The sequence below is a fragment of the Saccostrea echinata genome, unplaced genomic scaffold (assembly GCF_033153115.1).
Source record: "Saccostrea echinata isolate AGI-Se365-2 ecotype Australia unplaced genomic scaffold, CSIRO_AGI_Sech_v1 ptg000017l, whole genome shotgun sequence".
Lineage (NCBI taxonomy): Eukaryota > Metazoa > Mollusca > Bivalvia > Ostreida > Ostreidae > Saccostrea > Saccostrea echinata.
Genome location: NW_026889766.1, coordinates 2,929,950 through 2,950,830, shown reverse-complemented (window position 1 = coordinate 2,950,830; position 20,881 = coordinate 2,929,950). Strand labels below are relative to the sequence as shown.

Here is a 20,881-nt window from a genome sequence, read left to right as displayed (position 1 = left end):
TGCAGCCAATAAGTTTACACATAATGAAAATGATCGTACTTAATTGTCGATATTTTCAGTTTTCTTATGAAATTGTCCATTTTATTGTTTTTTTTCTCTTTGGGTTTCTCCTAGTTACAACAATGCCATTTTTAGAAAAAGTATTAAAGTGTTAAAATAAAGGCATAAACACACATCTTTTAAGGAGGAACAGACCTTGAGCTGAAAAAATCTAGTCAATGATTTTTTTCTTTTTTCATATTTTGTATATTTTTAATTTAGTATGTCCTACATATCTTAAAGCAATTCTGTCATCACTTTTCTTGACTTGTTTAAGAGATATCGCCATACAAATATCGCGCCTTACAGTGTCTGTATTAAGTTTTGATTCTTCGTGTTTACGGGTCCATATGCATTATTGAGTCTATAATGGGAATTTTTAAACACAAACAAAAAATATGTACATAAGGACATGCAGCTCTTCAAATATTCAGAATATAAATAGTTTTTAGGGTTCTAACGGCATTTTCTCATATTTCACAATGTATATGGACTGGATAAATTACGCACTTTTCAAGACGGTTTCAACGACAATAAACGCACTTGGAAAAAAATTCTGTCGATAAATATCTTAAAATTTACGATTGAACTGAGGTCCTTCTTCGTAGTAATTAATTGTTTCGTAAGGTGAAGCTTACCTCATTATCACACAGGGCATAGTTGATCAAGACATAAGCGTGGTAAAACACTTCATGTTTACATTTTCCGAGTACGGGAAAACAACTGTGACCCACACGAAAACTTACACAAGCGAAATGGCATAATTCATATAATCTCTGCTACATACAATTATTATTGTAATTCCTGCTTCAAAAAATTTATCACCATGCATTGACTGTAATCTATTTTAATGTTTTTAAACTGACCAGGTAATTAAGTGTACTTGATCTCACTGCACTGAGAGATCATATATGACGACACGGACATGTAAGACTGCAGCGTGAAGAAACAGAGGGTTGGATCAATCGATTTCACAATTTTTAAATATTTACATGGTCGTTTAAAATTCTTAAATATTTTACATAAAATGTTTAAGCTCAACAAGTTGAACAAAAATTACACAAATACAGGTGATTATATCAACGTTTAACACCAACATTAACGGTGATTATGACGTAGTCAATTGAGTCATGTGACATGTGTCCTGTCTCCCCTTAAGAAGCTCTTATCTACCTTCTATAAAAACTACAATATGTATTCCTCTTTGATCTTTAATATACGAACGTAGGAAGAACAGATAACGTGATATGTTTAGGTAACAAATACACATTTTCACAGGATTTGCTTATCATTACGTCGGGATTTAATCTCTCTTACCGAATAAAGGGTAAGACAAATACAAGGCTTAATTAAACATATTTGTTTTATTTTTCCTTGCATGATTCTTATTTGGAATGTTTTAGATAAATATTAAGTGAATAGCATTTACTGCCTTCAGTATTTTAAAGGACTTTTTTTCAATATTGCAATCCAGAACAAGCAATAAGGATATGCTATTAGAGAGATGGGAAGCAGTATTCGATCATATTTGAATCAGCGTTACATTAGTATTTTGTTTGCTAGCATAGTTGTTTACCTTACTGTAGTTTTGGTTTATCTTCATAAAGATATTACAAATAAATTTCCTTTTAACTCCAAGCCCTTCTTGTGACCATAACTCTTTGGTATACAAATACTCAAATAGATTAAAGAAGAGATTTCGCGGCGCATTGCTCTTTAACTGCAAGTTCCTTCACTTCAAATTCTTTACTACTTAAAATCCAGAAGTAAAAGTCACTTGCAACTTTTTAACAGCTGAAATAGCAATGAATAAAACGTGATAAATAGAATCTCCAATGGATTATGGTTGGAGATGATTTTTATCCAACAAACTGTGTGTTTTTATCGCCGAGTCTTGGTTAGGGGATAAAGACACAATTATTGGATAAAGAATATCATATTTAACCACAAACCATGGGAGATTTTTAAATGTTTATTGTAAGCTCTAGAAACTATTTTAATCGTTTTGCCTGGAATGTGCATTCTCAAATCCACGGAAGGAAATTCTGTGAAAACATGATTTCGTATTATCATTTATATAAACACACAACTTGAAAAAAACCTGATTCTAAAACACAGCTTTTCCTTACTACAAAACAGTTTCCTAGTAAAATATATTGAACTTCAAAGTGTCATTAGTTTCATGGATTTCTTTAACAAATTGAATTTTTAATTTCAAAATATTTTAATTACAATGAATATATTGATAAAAATGGTTCTGATTCTTCACTGAATAAACAGACGTACAATTATGAACAGTTATGCGTTTGCTGAAGTGAATTTAAAGCACTCTGGGCCTTCAACTTCCTGAACTAAAACCTTCCAGAAAAGCAAAGTATTCCTATTAATAATTAAACAATTCGAGCGAAAACTTTCTTTTGTGTATAACATTGGCTGCAATGCTAATAAATTAATTTCTAAAAAGGTCAGCTTGTTGTGAATAAAAAGAAAAGTCAACATTAGTGAAACCAACCATCCATTTTTCTTTCCACGGGGCCCTGAAACAACTATTTTTAATAACGTTATGTAGGACAGATAAACATATTTTTTTTCTTGGTATTAATATCGAACGTTATTTTCTTTTATCTCACTTATGAAGTTTTCATGACTGATTTTGCATGTAAATATTTTAAAAGAAGGGCATTCTGAAGATGATCTATTACATGTACGGGATAATGGATGAAAAGATACTCAGGATTAAAGTATTCAACTGGTCACTAAAAACGATTTAAGACACTTCATTTTAAGCATAAATGGTTGAATTAATAAAGAGGAAAATATCAGTGTTAACCAATGCTGGACTTACATCACTTGGAAATTAACCTGTTCTAAAACCTTAAATTTATCATGAAATATATGGAGATAACGAACAGTATTCAAGCTCAAAAGTCCATTAAACATTACAAAATAGGTGCAGAGCAAACACGGACCTCCAAAACATCAGATGTGGGATCAGGTGCCGTGGAGGAGTAAGCATCCCCATTTATGTAATTAAAAAATAATTTCTTATTCATCTTGAAATCTGAAGATAACGAACAGTTATCAAGCTCAAAAGTCCATTGAAACAATATAAACAGGGAAAGGAGCAAACACGGACCTCTAAAACATCAAAGGTAGAGACAAGTACCATGGAGGAGTAAGCATCCCCTGTCGGCTGGACACACTTACCATCTGTTCCTTATTATGATAGGACAATTCAGTGTGTAAATAATGGTCCAACAATTCGTATGAAAAATGTCAGTATTCGATTTAATGATAGATTGTATTTACTGACAATTGTATCGAACATAGAACTTTCGAAAGTTTGTCTTTGGAAGATTTATAATATACTTCTCTTGAAAAAAAAATGTGGATCAATTTACAAATATGATGTGTATATTGAATAAATTATCTTTTCACAGATATGTTTGCGACGAAAGTTCTGTTAACGAATTTGTTAATAATCTATATGAATGGCTTTGTTCATGGATTTCTTGAAGCGATTCACCATTCACAAGGTAAGATGCATATAATTCTAGAGACCTGAGAAATGTCACTCTCTTCAAACTTGGTGAAAATGAAAGTTATATTATTTTTGGATACCTGAACGATTCCAAGATATGTACAGCCTGAAAATGTATCATATTTGGTAAAAGATTTCAAAAATGTAGTTTAATTTTATTCATAATCTGCATTTCTGATGAGAAAAAATAAAGGACACTTCAATGAGCATACATGGTCAACCAAAATGTAATCCAAATCTTAATTTTACTAGTTAATAGACGGACCAATTAAATATACAAAGGTAAACTGTGTGCTGAAGCTGCCGATCCTAGTTGATATTCCTAAAATGTATCTTACAAAAGAGAATGTCATTGTTTTGCTGCATTTTAAATATTATTTCTTACAGAGAAGTAGTATATGTGATAGGTGGTTCCCTCTAGTATTATGATAAACAGTACATATTGCTTTGATTCCCTACAAATGGTATACCGTGAATAAAGGTCGAAAAGGTTTTTCTTTTTGGGCAATCACCACCGTTTAATCATGATATTATTTTATCAGTAAACTGATAAATGAATAAGGTCTCTGATTGTTTTCGAAGAATAATATCTTAATGCTGCTCCAATAATAAAAGGATCGCTTAAATTTGAAAAAAAAGAGCAATGCCAATGTATAGTTTTTAATTTCAATTTTATTTTACAAATCTCTTTCCATTTTATTTTTTTTTTCATGAAGATCTATCATGTGTTGACAAGAATCCAGCTCAGTGCCAGCAGTACAAGGACTTTTTCTGCGATCCTACTCGTCCCGAGGGAGTCGATGTTTGTCCAGTGACTTGTAAAAAGCCGGGATGTTCAGGTACTCCATTAAAAGTATCCAAATATAGAAAATTATGAGTTGCAAGTTGTCAAATATACGAAGGCTCCTCGGATATTAATGGGACACTGTGTTCATGCTCATCTTTTGAATGACTTTGGGTGAAATTTGCCATATTTGTACGTTTAAAACACTTAGAATAAATAAAAGCTAGAAATATTGTACAGACTTGTGTCAATGGTAGGGGTATCCGGCGCAGTTATCAAATGAGATATTGAAAACTTGTAAGACTTTTCTTTTAGTTTTGAAGTGAATCAATACTATTTGTAAAAATTATAAAAATTATCCAGACTATATATGTAGTTATTTAAATTTTATTTTGATTTCATTCTGAGAGGGGTTTATTGAACTTCTCTCATAAATACGGACATCTTAAGAAAATAATTATAGAGTAGAAAACCGATTTCGACGGTAAAATGGGTTTTCGCGTCAAGGCGGCGCAAGGGACATAAGTAAAATTTTGTGAGTGGCTGGATTAACAAAAACAATGCAGAGAAAACACATTAAGGTCTTGGGTATATCAGTGGCGTGAACTTTCACACAGATTATTCATCCAGAGTGAAATCAAAGGAGCTGAATGACTATTAATTACGGATTAATACCGTCAACTGTGTCAATTTGTCAATATATCGGTTACTAGTCACACTGTAATTGACTTTCTATGGCAATTTGAAATTGGAGTAGCAAAAACACACAAAAATGTGTTAAAATTATAATTAATTATAAATTATATTATATATGAATAGTTTCTTTATGTTTAAGGAAAACTAGAGTTGGATTTCTATAATGTGATTCAGTGATGACCGAAAAAAAAGCTGACGCTTCCAGAGCATTTTTAATTTGAGAAAAAGCATCTATAGCTGAAGTCACCTTTAAATCTCTGAGGACTGCTCAAGTTCTTAAATTCACCGGGATTTATCTAATGATGCTTTAAGCTAGATGGTTTGCACTCATGTTTCTCTTGTTCTTAGTATATTGTTTGATTATATGTTGTTTAACTCTAATTCGAAAACTTTCAATCATATAGAGACGTCACCATATACCGGTGAAGGGCTTTAAATTTAGATCTATACTCGTCACCCAGGGCCATTGAGCAGTGAGGGTTCTTTATCGTGCCCAAGCCTACCCGCCTACACGGAAACTTGGTTTTTAAGGTCTCATCCGAAAGACCCCTAATTTTCATTCCTAGTGCCGGGCGCTTGGCGAATTAACAGTCATTTCCTATGTTTTGTATCTTAAGTTTGACCGCGAACGGGAATCGAAACCGGGCTTCCAAATCACGAAGTAAACGCCCTACCACTTTGCTACTGTGACCACTTTCTTGGTATAATGCTTGTGAATTTCCATGAATTGATATCTCTTTTATGGAATTAAAGTAATTTTCGAACAGCCCCCGTAATGTTTGTAATTTGACGTCATAATTTCCGTCAGTATTTCAACAAATGAAAATGTCATTCATGAAGAGAATTTTTATGTAGAGACGTGCATAATTATATTTTTAAATCTTAAGGAATACACTCAAATACATTGGTAATCTACAAAATTCAAGGTCTTTGCAGACAGACACACTTCATGCATATGAATATAACTCTTTAATGTTCCAAAACCTTTCTGTTTCAATAATTGACGTCTAATATAAAATACAGAAGATTCGATTCTTATTATGCTTAAGTGAGGGGGTGAGATTAACGGCAAAGAAAACTATTCAAACAATTTGATTTTCTGAAGGAGACAATACTTTAATTTTCATTGTAATTAAAACTTGAAATCATTCGAATTTAAAATATCCTTTTTATACCTTAAATGCAATTGTGTAACATTTATTTTTCAAAATATTAATAAAAGAATTATTGTGAGCATCAAAGATACAGCTAAATCAGTGATGGTCTAAAATGTATGTTTGTTATGAATGCATTCCTTGAAATTCGATACTTTATCGAGCCTTTGTAGGGAGTACCACTAAGGGTACGAAATATATACTTCTTTCACTCATGTTCAAAAAATTGCAAAAGTTCAATCTTTGAACGTGATCAGAAGTAATGATAACCTAAAAAAATGAATGTTTGAGCAAAAGTTCATATTACTATTCAGAAAATTTTAATGGAATTGGTTTTTGTTCTTAGCTGATGGTGGCACTTCAACTTTGACTCCAACATCAGGTAGTGTTAATATTGAATATTACAATACCTGAACAAGGAAAAATAGTTATAATTCTTGATTCTAATGCAATTTTTTTTTGTAAAATGGTTTTTGATTGGCTAATGCAATAATATTTGAGGCAGTTAAACGAGCATTAACGAGAATGAAAGCTTTTGATTGTGACATCATAATAGAGCGACGCAAAATCACAATACTCCGTGACGCATTTCATATAACAAAACTCAACAAAATAAGACGTAAACATCAAACAAAAGGCATAATTTGCATTATAATGGGAATAACTATCGTCTAATTTGGTATTTGCGACCGTTCATGCTGATTTAACGGTCGCAAACATCCGTTTTACCGGCACCACTTACGCGTCGCCGGTAAAACTCAATTTGCGACCCTTAAATCAGCATTAACGGTTGCAAATACCAAATTAGAAGATAGTTATTCCCTAATTTATAGCTGGTAGGAATGCATATAACATTTTTTTCCCTCAGAATTTACGCCTTTCTTTTGGCAAAATAAAAGCATTGAGAGAGAGAGCTTTTGTGAACCTTTTAATTATACAGAGGGTAAAGTGGCTCGCATGATTTTCATGCGTTTGCCTTTTTGCATGAAATCTATGCGAAAATCATACAAAAATCATGTGAAAAGTCCCACATGCGAATTTCATGTGAATGTTATCACACAAATTTCATGCGATTTTCATGCGACTGAAATTTCGCATGATATTCATGCAAATTCAACTTTGTGTGTTATTCATGTGAAAATCATGCGATATTCACATGAATATTATGCAATATTTATACCATATGAGGAAAAGCAATGAACAAAAAAATTGAACATTTCAATGTTTATTTAGATGCATCTGTCACAGTGAGTGATAAAAAAATGCCAGTCTCTGATGATCCCAATATCATATTGTTTGGATGCTCCTTATGAATCCATTAACATTAATGATGGCTGTGTTTAAAGGCAGTTTTTCAGTCTTTTTTCGGTCTTTTGTCCTGACAAGCATTTCCTACAAAGAAATTAAATCCTAAAAATATTTATTATATTACTACCCATACTGATATTCAAATTGTTTCAGTCAAAGGGGGTAACTTCTAGAATTACTGAATAGGACGTCATTACATACAATAAATTCCATGATATCACCTGAAAGGTCCATGTTTTGTCAACTTGTCTACGTTAAATTGCACTGGTAGTATATGTTTTGAGCAAAACAGAAGACCCTATGTTTTGTACATTAATAACTGCATAATAGAGGTATATGTCAGACATCAGAATATGTTATTGTCCAAATCTCTATATAAGTAGTGTTTTCCCTAAGAACCAGCTACCGACCGAATTGATCGCTTCAATTGATAAAAATGCCGCTTTGAAATAAAAAAACAAAATAAAATCTAATTGTTGCAAGGTCCACAGAGATTTGTCATAAACCTCAACCCAAAGCCCGATACAATTGATCTCTAACCCTTTACTTTGAAATAAAGGAAAAACACTGTATAAGGTTGTTATTGGAACCAGTTGTTCAAATGAGATATAATAGTCCATTTTAGTTATGATATTCCAATTGGATTTATGAGTTTTACAGACATTACAATGCTGAAAAGAGGATTTTTTTTAATCTGCATAAAATAATAAGAATATATCAAATGCAACAGTTTATTACAAGGAATTTTTTTCAAAACCCTCACATTTGTGAGATTAATCCCCAAGAAAATTGGATCTTTTGTGGAACCTGCGTCCTAAAATATTTTGTGTGATACACTGTAAAAGTCGTGTTTACAAGTCTCTGCACATGTGTCAGAACAATATACACAGTAAAAAAAATCACTTTTAATGTTAATTACTCACTCAAAATTTAGTAAAGCCTTCAAATAGTTGTCGCTTAGCATAAAAAATGCATAACTTCATTATGTCTTCAATGAAACGGAACCATTCGATTCACTGGCCGTGTTACGTTGAACCTGAAACGAAAACGAGATCCAAATTTACTCTGAAAATTTTCGTTGCAAAATGAATATCAATAAGAATCTACATTTTAAACACAAAATATAACAAACAATTAACAGTACATACATATTCACCGTCGTTTCAAGGGATTAGAGCACATAAATCCAAAAGGAAACTCTGGAACAAACCACAGGATGGTACACTCGTTTTTTTCTGTAACAGGAAGTGCAAGTAGAACCTGGCTAATTCGGCCAGTCAATTTCGTATTCATCACAGAATCGGGAAATATCTAAATAACTGTAATTTTTTTCCTTTAAACCTTTATTTTGAAAATCTATTTCCGCGTCGAAGTCGGAACTTTGATGACTACGGGGTATACACTTATTTTAGGAAACCAAAAGTAGTTTTCTTATGGAATGCGTACGTCACATATTACGTCATCATGCGGCTGAGAAAGCAGACAAGAAAGAGCAGAGTAAATTCAAGTTTGTCATATTTTTATCATCTCCTTTAGCACCAGATGGATGTAATATAATTTATTGGCAATATATGTTGACAACTTAATAAATAGATATGTTGAAATAAGATGGACCTGGTACAGGCACTCTTTTTTTCATAGTGAACTAGGGTACTGTTTGAAACGAATGCCTGTTGCACCCGGGTCTGGTGTAAACCGCACCAAGCAATATACAGCACTTCTGAGAAATATATATGTAGAGTAGGATATACCTGATATAGATTTTATTTTTAATCAGACTGTAAGTCAATCATTTTGTTCTTAAAAAAAAGATACATAATGGAAGGGTGGCTTGGAAAAAAGTGGGTGTGGTCTTTTATCCTCTTAGCTCCCAATTCTTCAACTCTACTATTTTGAATTTCCTTTTTCTTCCTCTGTCTGACTCCAACCTTCTCTATTTCTTCCTCTCCAAACTCTCCTTTACACCTCACATTCACCCCATCACCACCAGTCAATACATTTATTTGTAAATGTACATATATTCACAAAGAGCTAGGTTACTCTCTTTCTAGAACCATGATATTTATATGCTACAGTGTACTAATGACATGCAAAGTGGGTGACATATCTGTTTAGATACATTGTAGTTCATGTTCACTAGTTTGCAAATAGTGAATGAGTTGTGTCCCTTTGTGGGGTCTTTTTTTCTTTCCATGTGGTACAGTCCACTATAATCACTTAAACAAAAGGTCAAGACTTAAAGAGTGAAAAAAATGTTTTCTTTGATCTTTTTGCCACCAGGACAGGCATTGGTGTGTGCTGTGATAAATTCACAGTGTTTTAAAAAATTACTTTGAAGGTAGAGGCAACTCAATTTTGAGGCAATCAGAATTAAAGATACAAATACTATTCTGATGTGAAATGACAGTAATACAACCAACAAGTAACAAATTTTATGGGTTTATTCCAAAGATGACAGCAAAAGGCTAGACAAGGGATATAGCTTTTGAAAAGTGTGGATTAATCATTTTCAATTAAGAGAGCTACGTTCATTTATTCTTGTCCAAGATTTGATATTCATTTCTGTACAACTGTTTGGAAAATCAATATTACTGTATTGTATATTGCGTGATGCATGGTGCATATTCAAGTACAAATTGTGGCCCACGTGTCCATCGGAGAGGGTGGTTTTTTTTATAGAATTGGACTACACTAGGAGGTTAATTATAAATGGGGATATATATAAAAAAATGTTTATAATTCATAGAGTTTGAAGTTTGACAATCTGTTTGCAATAATAAAAGCAATGATGTAATATAGCTAATTAATTAATTTTTTTGATTGAGCTAGAGATAAAAATTATTTATTTAGGAGCACTAATGCCACTGTAAACATATTTACACATTTTTAATTGAAAATATAACAGAATTAACTCAGTTCTCATAAAAAGAGTTGCTTATAAGTAAATCACAGTTGTTTTAGGAATTAAACTTTTATGCATTCCAAAATACCACAGGTACTTGGGTCTTGGTTTATAAATATGTATGTACCTTATTGATATGTAAAAAAAAAAAAAGTACTTTTTTTACATATCAATAAGGTACATACATATTTATAAACCAAGACCCAAGTACTTGTGCAAAATACATGCAGATATATAGAGAAGCTTAGTTATTAGAAAGCAAGTCTGAGTAACTTCCCTATAAATGAGTTGCACTGTGTATTCTATTTTGTGTTTACTAATGACATGTTTGAGAAATATTTACTAAAATGTTGTATTCTAAATTAACTTGCAGGTATTTGCTAGTAAATGAGCAGATGGTCCCCCATTATACCACACTGATAGCTTCTCAAAGATTATATATATGTTACATGCAAACAGGTAAAAAAAAATCTAGCATGAAATATTATTGCAAAGGTATACATCAATATATATATATTTTTTAAATAATGTTGTTATTTATGATTATGTAGCTGACATACTTTTCTCGCCATTTTATTTTCACAACCTGTCTGCTTTTCTGCGACTACTCCATGCTGCTTTTCCGTGATTGGTTTTAAGGTCACCTGAGCCGAAGGCTCAAGTGAGCGTCTCTGATCAAAATTTGTCCATCATCGTTGTCATAAACTTTACACATTTTCATCTTCTTCTCCAGAACCACTGAGCCAATTTCAACCAAACTTTATACAGAGTATCCTTTGGTAAAGGGGTATCAAATTTGTTTAAATGAAGGACCACACCCTCTTCCAAGAGGAGATAACTAAGAAATAGTAAAAATTGGGTGTGGGTATTTAAAGATCTTCTTCTCATTAGAACCACTGGGTCAGAAAGATGAAACTTATGTGAAAGCTTTCTGACATAATGTAGATTCAATTTTGTTAAAATCATGATCCCTTGGGATAGGGTTGGGCCACAATGGGCGATCAATGTTTTACATAGGAAAACATGAAAAATCTTTAAAATTTCTTATTTTCAGGAACAGTAAAGGCATGATTGGTGATTTTTATATAGAAGCATCCTTAGGTAGTGTAGATTCAAGTTTGTTCAAACCAAGACCCCCGGGACTAGGGTGGGGTCACAATGAGTGAACAAATTTTTACATAGAAATTAATATATAGAAAAAATCTTTAAAAATCTCCTTCTCAAGAACAGCAAAGCCATGGTTGGTCATATTTATATGGAAGCATTGCCAGGTAGTATAAATTCAAGTTTGTTCAAATCATTACCCCTGGGGGTTGGGGGGGCCTTAATGGGTGATCCATTTTTTCTGTAGGCATACATATATGAAAAATCTTCTTCTCAAGAACAGTTAAGCAGTGATTAGACATATTTATATGGAGACATCCTCGATAGTTTAGATTCAAGATTGTTCAAATCATGACCCCAGGGGTAGGGAGGGGCCATAATTGGTGATCAAAGTTTAAAATGAGAACATAGGAGAAATCATTTAAAAATCTTCTTCCTAAGAATTGCAAATCCATGATTAGCCATATTAATTCAGAAGCATCTTCAGGTAAGGTATATTTAAATTTGTTCAAATCATGTCCCCTGGGGGTAGGGTGGGGCCACAATAGAAGATCAAACATAGAAAAAAAGCTCCTTAAGCCATGATTAGTCAAAGAAATATGAAAGCATCCTTAGTTAGTGTAAATTCAAATGTGAATAAATCATACCCCCGTTCCCTGAGGGGAAGGGATATTTGTGATCACTAGCTTATATATTTAATCTTTTCAATACTTAACTCATTTCTGCTTTTTAGCTCACCTGAGCTGAAAGCTCAAGTGAGCTTTTCTGATCACCCGTTGTCCGTCGTCCGTCCGTCTGTCCGTCAGTCCGTCTGTAAACTTTTCACATTTTCAACTTCTTCTCAAGAACCACTGGGCCAATTTTAACCAAACTTGGTACAAAGTATCCTTGGATAAAGGGGAGTGTAAATTATTAAAATAAAGGGCCAAGTTCCCTTACAAGGGGAGATAATCAAGAAAAGACAAAAATAGGGTGGGGTCATTAAAAAATCTTCTTCTCAAGAACCACTGGGCCAGAAAAGCTGAAACTTATGTGGAAGCATCCTGGGATAGTGTAGATTCTAAATTGTTCAAATCATAACCCCCGGGGGTAGGGCGGGGCCACAATAGGGAATCCAAGTTTTACATTGAAATATATAGGAAAAATCTTTAAAAAAATCTTCTTTACAAGAACCACTGGGCCAGAAAAGCTGAAACTCATATGGAAGCTTCCTGGGGTAGTGTAGATTATAAATTGTTCAAATCATGACCCCCGGGGGTAGGGCGGGGCCACAATAGGTATATTAAAAGGGGGGAAATCTGGTAAAGAACAGCATGGCCAAAGTTACTCAGGTGAGCGATGTGGCCCATGGGCCTCTTGTTTTTTTATTTAGGCAATGAGCTCAGATGAGCGATGTGGCCCATGGGCCTCTTTTTACTATGCTATATGTTATGTTTTATCTCCTTTCTTCATACCTCCTTTCCACGATTATTAATTGGTCACAGTTAGCAATTAATACCAACGGTTGCCAATATTTACCAGTGTATTTAGCTGTATTTCCATCATAGCATTCGGTGGTGAGTACTAACTCACATTGTTATGAAAATTGAATGGATCTTGTGTTTTACACTGGTCAGTGGTAGGTTTTAGATGTTATGGAATTTGTTCATACAGAAACAAATTGTAATTATATACGATGGATTTTCAATCTTTGTTTTAAATTCCAGCACTAATGGTTTTAAATCTAAATGTTCTTATCTAATGTTTTACAAGACTTATCCTGCATAAAATCCTACTTCCACCTCCCTGTGGTAAGCAAGGGGCAACAGGTTTTACCTGGCTAATGGAAGAGGTACAAGAAAAAAGTTGTGGAAAAGCAAAAATATAATTGCGGAAAAGCAGTATAAGGCTGCGGAAAACAGGATTTTTTCCTGTGAATTATGTGAATCAGACTAGCAGAACCATCAGCATTCAGGTTATTTCGGCTTATCTTGTATTTCTTAAATATATTCTGCTAATTTATAGAATAAATGTATAAAAATGCAGTGGTACTAAGGAGATAATTAACCAAATGCTATTGAATTGACAGTATCTGACATTTTTAAGTTTCACTGTTAGGGCACAGTTAGCATGTCATCGCAGCTTCAAATACCAGAGTACCTATATCCTCAGAAGATACATCATGCAAGACCATTTGTCAAAGGTGCATGTAAGTAAATACATGTAGTAGTAGTAGTAGTAGTAGTAAATTTTATTTATAGTCGGAATATATACATTTAACAAAAAACATGAGCTTTAAGGCTCTTTTACCGACTAGTAACATAGAAACACATTTAGCACAAATAAAATGTACATATACATATAAGAGAAAACATGCTTAAATTTGACATAGACAGAAGCACATAAAACACAAGAATGGAACTAAAGACACTGGTAAACACACATAAAAAGGACATAAAAGACACAACATAAGAAAGCACACAAACACACACATATATAACAAAGATCATGCACACACATATATAAGAAAGGAAAAAAAAAAAAAAAAAAAAAAAAAAAAAAAAAAGAGGGGTTAAGATAGCACTAATATAGTAAAATCATAACTTAAAACCAACAAACAGTAAGCTACAAAGGGGGAGACATCAGGTATGAGGCTTAAAAGTCTGGAGTCTGCAAGAACTACATTTACAATTTATTTCTCCACACCAAGATGAAATGTAGTTTGAAAACTGATTATAGGAGGAGAATTTCCTGACTTCATTTGGCAGGGAGTTCCAGAGCTTTGCTGCCTCATACCTGAATGATTTCATTCCATACCTTGTTGTATGATTTTTTTTTTTTTTTTTGGACAATTTAATTTGACATTAAGCTGAGCATATTTAATTTTATTATTCCCACCTAAGCCAGAAGCTTTAGTAAGCCTTTTCAGTCAAAACTTGTCTGTCTGTTGTCGTAAAGTTTTGCATTTTCCTATTACATATTCTCTAGAAACACACCTAAATGCCAGTTTTAACCATAGCAAACTTGGCCAGTTAGCACGTCATGTTTTGTTTATGTCTCAGATTAAGGAAATTCAAGTTTTAACAGAAATGTACAGACTAACTATTTTCCAAGGGGAGAGCATTTAGGGATAACAAAAACAGTGACATGGGTGTAGTAAAACATTGAATTATCTCAAAAGTCAAGATCATTGGGCCATATATCATATTGGTAAAGGCTAAAACTTTTTTGCCTTTACAATGTAGTTATATACTAGCTCCTACAATGAAGTTGTAAGGGTGTCCTGGAATCACCATGTCTGTTTGTCTGTCTGTAGACATGTTTTGTCTGGAAATTATCTTTTAAACCACTTTGTAATAATGCCCCAGTAATCGAAGAGTCGTGGGACGCGGGTATATAGTTTTTGCCCCGTCCGTCCATATTTCACATGTGTATTCATTGTGACAAGACCTTCCTTTGGGTACCAACATATTTGACCTTGACCTTGGAGTTTGACCCACTTTTGTAAAAATTTACCCAACTTTAACCTTGGCCATAACTTTTGAACAGTTGGTGCTAGGGTTTTCAGATTTCACATGTGTATTCATCATGACAAGACTTTTACTTGGGTGTAAATATTTTTGACTTTTTGACCTTGACCTTAGAGTTTGACCCACTTTTAAAAAACTTTAACTTTGGTCCTAACTTTTGAAAATTAGTACTAAGGCTTTCAAATTTCACAGGTATATTTCTTATGACAAGACCTTTTTTGGATATCAACATATTTGACCTTGACCTTGGAGTTTGACCTACTTTTGCAAAAACTTTAACCTTGGCCATAACTTTTGAACAGTTGGTGCTAGGGCTTTTTTGATCTCTCGACCTTGAAGTTTGACTTGCATTTGAGAAACTATAACCTTTGCCATGAGCTGCCATATGGGGGCATCAGTGTTTCAGAAACACACCTTGTTTTTCCCTACACTTTGTAATTATATACCATTGAACTAATTGGTAACAGGAATTTACAGACTAATTTGTCAAACTTTTAAAAAGAGGAATAAGAGAATTAAATTCTTATTTGAACATGACTTGTAACCAAGAAAACAATCTGAGGCTCATAACTGATAGAAAGGTAGCTTGTGTCCAGAGATGAGCCAGTTGACCCAGTACCAAGGGCATTTTAGATATGTTCAAGGTCAAAAGGGTACAAATGTATTAAATTATTTTTCAATCATGACTCTTTAATGGAAACACAGTAGACATACCTGAGACAAAATTTGCTTGTGACTCAAAGCTATATCCTAAGTCTTACATAGGGTAATTTGAACTAGATATGTTTTTAAAAAATAAAATAATCATAACTTTTATGAGGATATATACTAAATACAAAGGTTGCTTAATTATGACTAGAGGCAGTGAAACAACCCTGCATGTTGGTCATTTAAGCAATGTAAAGGTCACAGGAATTGAAGTTTAAATTCTTGGCCATATAACATAATTATATAATTGTATATTGGAAAAAAGTAACCGCCAAAGATCATACTGCCCTAATGGTTGATTATGATCATAAGATATGCCATTTCCAGAACAGAGGTCATAAGACAAGATCAAGGTCATAGATTTGATAGAAGTATCTCAGAAAATACAATTTTTTATTGGAGTAGTATCTGGAGAACATACTTGGCATACAGGTGATTATGACCAAGAGGTATTAATCCTACTTAAAGGCCTAGGGTAGTCATAATTGATTTTAAAAAAAATATTGTCCATTATGAATTTCAATAACCTGAGATTGTTTACTTCTGTATTTTCAGGTATAAAGACAACACCCTCTTAAAAGAATCCTCAAGATAAAGAAATCTTATGTGATGAGAACCTCAATAAAGAAGATAGAAAAAAATCAATGATTTTAGTTTTCAGTGTAGAAATTAATGTCACAAATGTCTTTATTTAGTCAGGGAATCCAGAAAACAAGTTTTGATTCTTTTAAATTCAATGTTACTTTTTGTATAATCATGCATTACTTGTGTCTGGATTAACTGACTAAGTAAGAAAAAGAGAAGATATTAAATCCATGGGACTAAATGTTCAAGGAAAATTAATTCATTTGCAAGAAGCAAAAATTCTGTTTCCAAGGAAGAAGGATAGAATTAATGGATTGAGCTTTGGGCGGCACTCATAGATAATGGCTTGATATTAATTTCTGGGGTACAAAAAATATGCTTGTCTTCGCATAATATTCATATGAAACCTGGGTTCTTTTTTTCACATGAATTTCTTTTCGCATGATATTCATGCGAATATCATGTGAAAATCGCATGATATTTTCGTGCGAATATCATGCGTGGTCCTTTTCGTCTCCTTCTCATGCGAAGAATTCGCATGATATTCGTGCGAATTTCATATGAAATTCATGCGAGCCACTTTTCCTTGTGTATCAAATATGTATGTTGATCTACAAAAAATGTTATGGGTTACACCTCTCATATATATCCCAGATATATTATACGGCATTTTTTTCAGCATATACAGCAACAGGTATGCTTTTATAATTCCATCCATTTCGAACAATTTCTAAAGTTGAAAATACCGACCGAAAGAATTTCCCTTTGCTTTTTGAAAATGAATTTGAAAATTCACCAATTCTAAATTGTTGTCGTTGACAAGGAATTAGAACACGCATGAGCGTTAAGGTTTGGTATGGATGTCCCCAAGCACGTGACGTAATTGAATGAAAGAATCTTTTGAATGTGCTACATATTGTTCATATTTGAATTATATTTATTAAAATCGGCGTACATTGACTACAGTAAAAATCATTTATCAAGAAGTCTTCGGGACAACCTTCAATTTTACAAAGACAAGGAGCACACGTCGGGTGTGATCGGTCGGCAGGGGATGCTCACTCCTCCATGGCGCCTAATCCCACCTCTGATGTTTTTGGAGGTCCTGTTAGCGCTGCTCCTTATCTGTATTGTTTAATTAGACTTTGAGCTTGGATACTCGTCGTTATCACCATATTTCATTTATTTTATCCGAGATTCTTTATATATGGATATATTGAAAAGAAGTATGGGGGACTACCAAAAAATCCTTTTAACCGAGATTTACTGTATTACCATGTAAGTTATTAGTGTGTTAGTTTTGTCTTAGTTTTGTCATCTCTCAGACTGCTTAGACCCAATACCGACAAACCAGTGTGAATATCTACAACGAAATGTACAGGTTTGTGACGGCGGAGATCAAGAAATTCTGAAATACTGCTGCTTCTACTGTAAGAGGGTCCACGACCCGCAGTGGGTGTGCTCTTCTCTTGACAGGGAATTTTGTGGAGCATACGAAAAACCGCTCTCCAAAAACTGAGTATAATTAAATTTTTGAATGTGTATTGTTGAAAATGATTTTTTTTTTAATGAAAATATTTTGAACAGTGCTAGTATAGTTAATTTAATCAATCAGTTGCAGTTTTAGATATCCTAATAAACTGAATATCATGCAATCAGAATATATTTTGGAGAAGCAAAAATTGAAATATATTGCAAAACATAAAAAAGAAGGGTAAACAAGATAAATCGTTTATGTTTTGCTGTGGAAAAAAATCCTTTCTATTTCAGCAATTCTTTTCGCATTATCAATTTTGATAGCACATTCATCAAGACTTTTTTCTTTGTTTCAGATCTGTTAAAGTAAACCATATATTACTCTCCCAGTTGAAGATTCATAAATATATAATATTATAAAGATTTGTTAACTGTTTTTAAACTCAAGGTTTATAAACATATGGAAGCTCACTATCATGTTTAACAACATACATGTATTTGCTAGGTATCTAAATCTGATAATACATGTTAAGATTTATGCAAATCTTCTTCACATATCTTTTTTCTGAAGTGATTACTGCAGTCTCGAAGGACGTCGGGATTTTCTTACATTCCAAAAAAAAAAGGTCGGAAAAGTTGAGGAGAAATGCTTTTTTTTAATTGATTGATTTTCTTTCAAAAATATGTTAAACAAGCCTAGGGCAACTCTTTGTGTAAGGTATTTGTGTATTTATATCTGAGTACCTTCAACAATCTAAAGTATATGAACTTTTAAGAGATCCGCTTCTTCGAACTGCACAATACAATTTTCGAGTTCAAATTGGATATCATTTGTCTGAAAGATGTCGACCCTGACTTTCTATGAAATGTTTGGAAGCTGCATTCCCGTTAAGAAATCTAAATAGAGTGTATTTCTAACGAAAAGCATTTAATTTATCATATAACTGCAACATGTGAGTAAAATAATCTTACAAGGGAGGTAAAATTATAAACAAACAAAAGCAATTTATATCAAAAAAAAAAAAAAAAAAAAAAAAAAAAAAAAAACACTTTTCATTCATTTGAGAACATGATTTGGGCAGTCATCTGCAATTTACAGAAGAATGTATGTAGCAAGTTTGTTGAAAATAAAAAAAAAGGAATTTGCATCAATGTGCACACTCCAAATTAACTATTCATCAACGCATTGCTTTAAGAGCTTAGCGCGAAAAATATACACTTAAATTATTTGTTTTTCACTTATGGTTTATTGACTGATTGATCGTTAAATAAATTGATTGTGCTGAAGGAAAAATAATTAGATTAGAATTTTTAAACATAGGTAATCAAAGATTACGAAGTTCACCTCGACGAATGTTATCTATTAGTAAGGCAAATATCACATCACCCATGCAGGTTTGGTCCAGGTAGGGCTTAGTGTTACTTGGGAATTGACCTGCTCCTAAAATTGAAACCTGGTCACTCATCTGGAAAATGTAGGTCAGATCCAGCATCCGAAGCAAGTCTGATAGTGTTCATCCCTGATGCATCATTCATGCACGGTTGATCCTGGTAGGCCTTATAGTTAGTTACCTGGGAATGGATCCGCTCAAAAATCTTTAACCTGGTCATTCATCTGGAAAATATAGGTCAGATCCAGCATCCGAAGCAACCCTGGTAGTGTTCATCCCTGATGCATCATTCGTGCAAGTTTGCTCCTGACAAACCTTTTAATTAGTTACTTGGAAATGGACCTGCTCCAAAAACTTTAACCTGGTCATTCATCTGGAAAATGTAGGTAAGATCCAGCATCTGAAACAAGGCTGGTTGTGTCCATCCCAAGATGCATCATCCGTGCAAGTTTGGTACAGGTAGGGCTTATAGTTACTTGGGAATGGGCCTGCTCAAAAAACTGTAACCTGGTCGTTCATCTGGTAAATGTAGGTCAGATCCAGCATCTAAAGCAAGTCTGGTAATATTCATCCCTAGATGCACCAATCATGTAAGTTTGGTACAGGTAGGGCTTATAGTTACTTGGGAATGGACCTGCTCCAAAAACATTAACCTGCTCACTCATCTGGAAAATGTAGGTCAGATGCAGCATCCGAAGCAAGTCTGGAAGTGTCCATCTCTAAATGTATCATCCATGTAAGTTTTGGTCCAGGTAGGGCTTATAGTTACTTTGGAATGGACCTGTTCCTAAAACTTTAATCGGGACGCCGACGCTAACGCGTCGACTTCGTCGAGGTGAGCTAAAATGTAACTCATTTTACATTGTCAGAATGAATGAGATAAACACAATATTTTTTTCAGTTCTCTCTAAAGCTTTGCTAGGTAATATACTTTTTCAGCAGTAAAATCTAGAATTAACTACCAATGTCTTTAGGGCGAGCTAGGTTGATATGAGCAACATGAATATTAATTTCTGAGGGGAAAAGGTAAATGCTTTTTTTCATAGGGTAAAATATATACATGTATTACTTTTCTAACTCGTATTGATATCTTGTACCAGGAATGGTCAAAATATTTGAAATATGACCTTAAAACGGAACACAATTCGTACAAGGAAGACACTTACCTTTGTCCACCACTTTTTTGTCTTTAAAGGATTGTCCTTCTAAAACCCCTATACAAGCCCCAGCTTTGTTCGTTGCTCAATGTATTTTTGCTTTACGGACTTTACTTGAACGGACGTCTCCTTCATTGTCGTTGTGATATCCTGCGCGACAAAATGTATGGGCCTCTGCCACGTCAGGAAAAAGGATGATATTCGATATCAAGTGCACCGGTCAATGCATTACAAAGTGAAATTATCACAAATGCACGTTGAATGAAATATTACGTTTACAAAAAAAGTCAATGAAACATGTGGAGATAACGATCAATGTAATATATACATGTATAAGTACTACACTTAGCAGTGACTAAAGCAATCAGGTGTAATAAATGCGAAGGGTTTATACTCCCCATGCTGAAATAAAGGATATGAAAACCAATATGGCCTATTTACGAGTCGTGTTCAGCTTTAAGGATTATTTACAATTCAGAATCTATGTATAATGTACATAGCTTTTACTGTTTTGCTAACAAAAGAAT

General features: G+C 33.5%; 1 long non-coding RNA gene across 1 annotated transcript; it reads right to left on the bottom strand.

The window, feature by feature from the left end:
* Nucleotides 1–7,490: 7,490 nt before the first annotated feature.
* LOC133189326 (uncharacterized) lies at nt 7,491–8,744 on the bottom strand. The gene is made up of 3 exons (XR_009721434.1): nt 8,671–8,744; nt 8,446–8,558; nt 7,491–7,606 (listed from the first exon to the last, which is right to left on the bottom strand). It is a non-coding gene; the product is annotated as an uncharacterized LOC133189326 (long non-coding RNA).
* Nucleotides 8,745–20,881: the final 12,137 nt, after the last annotated feature.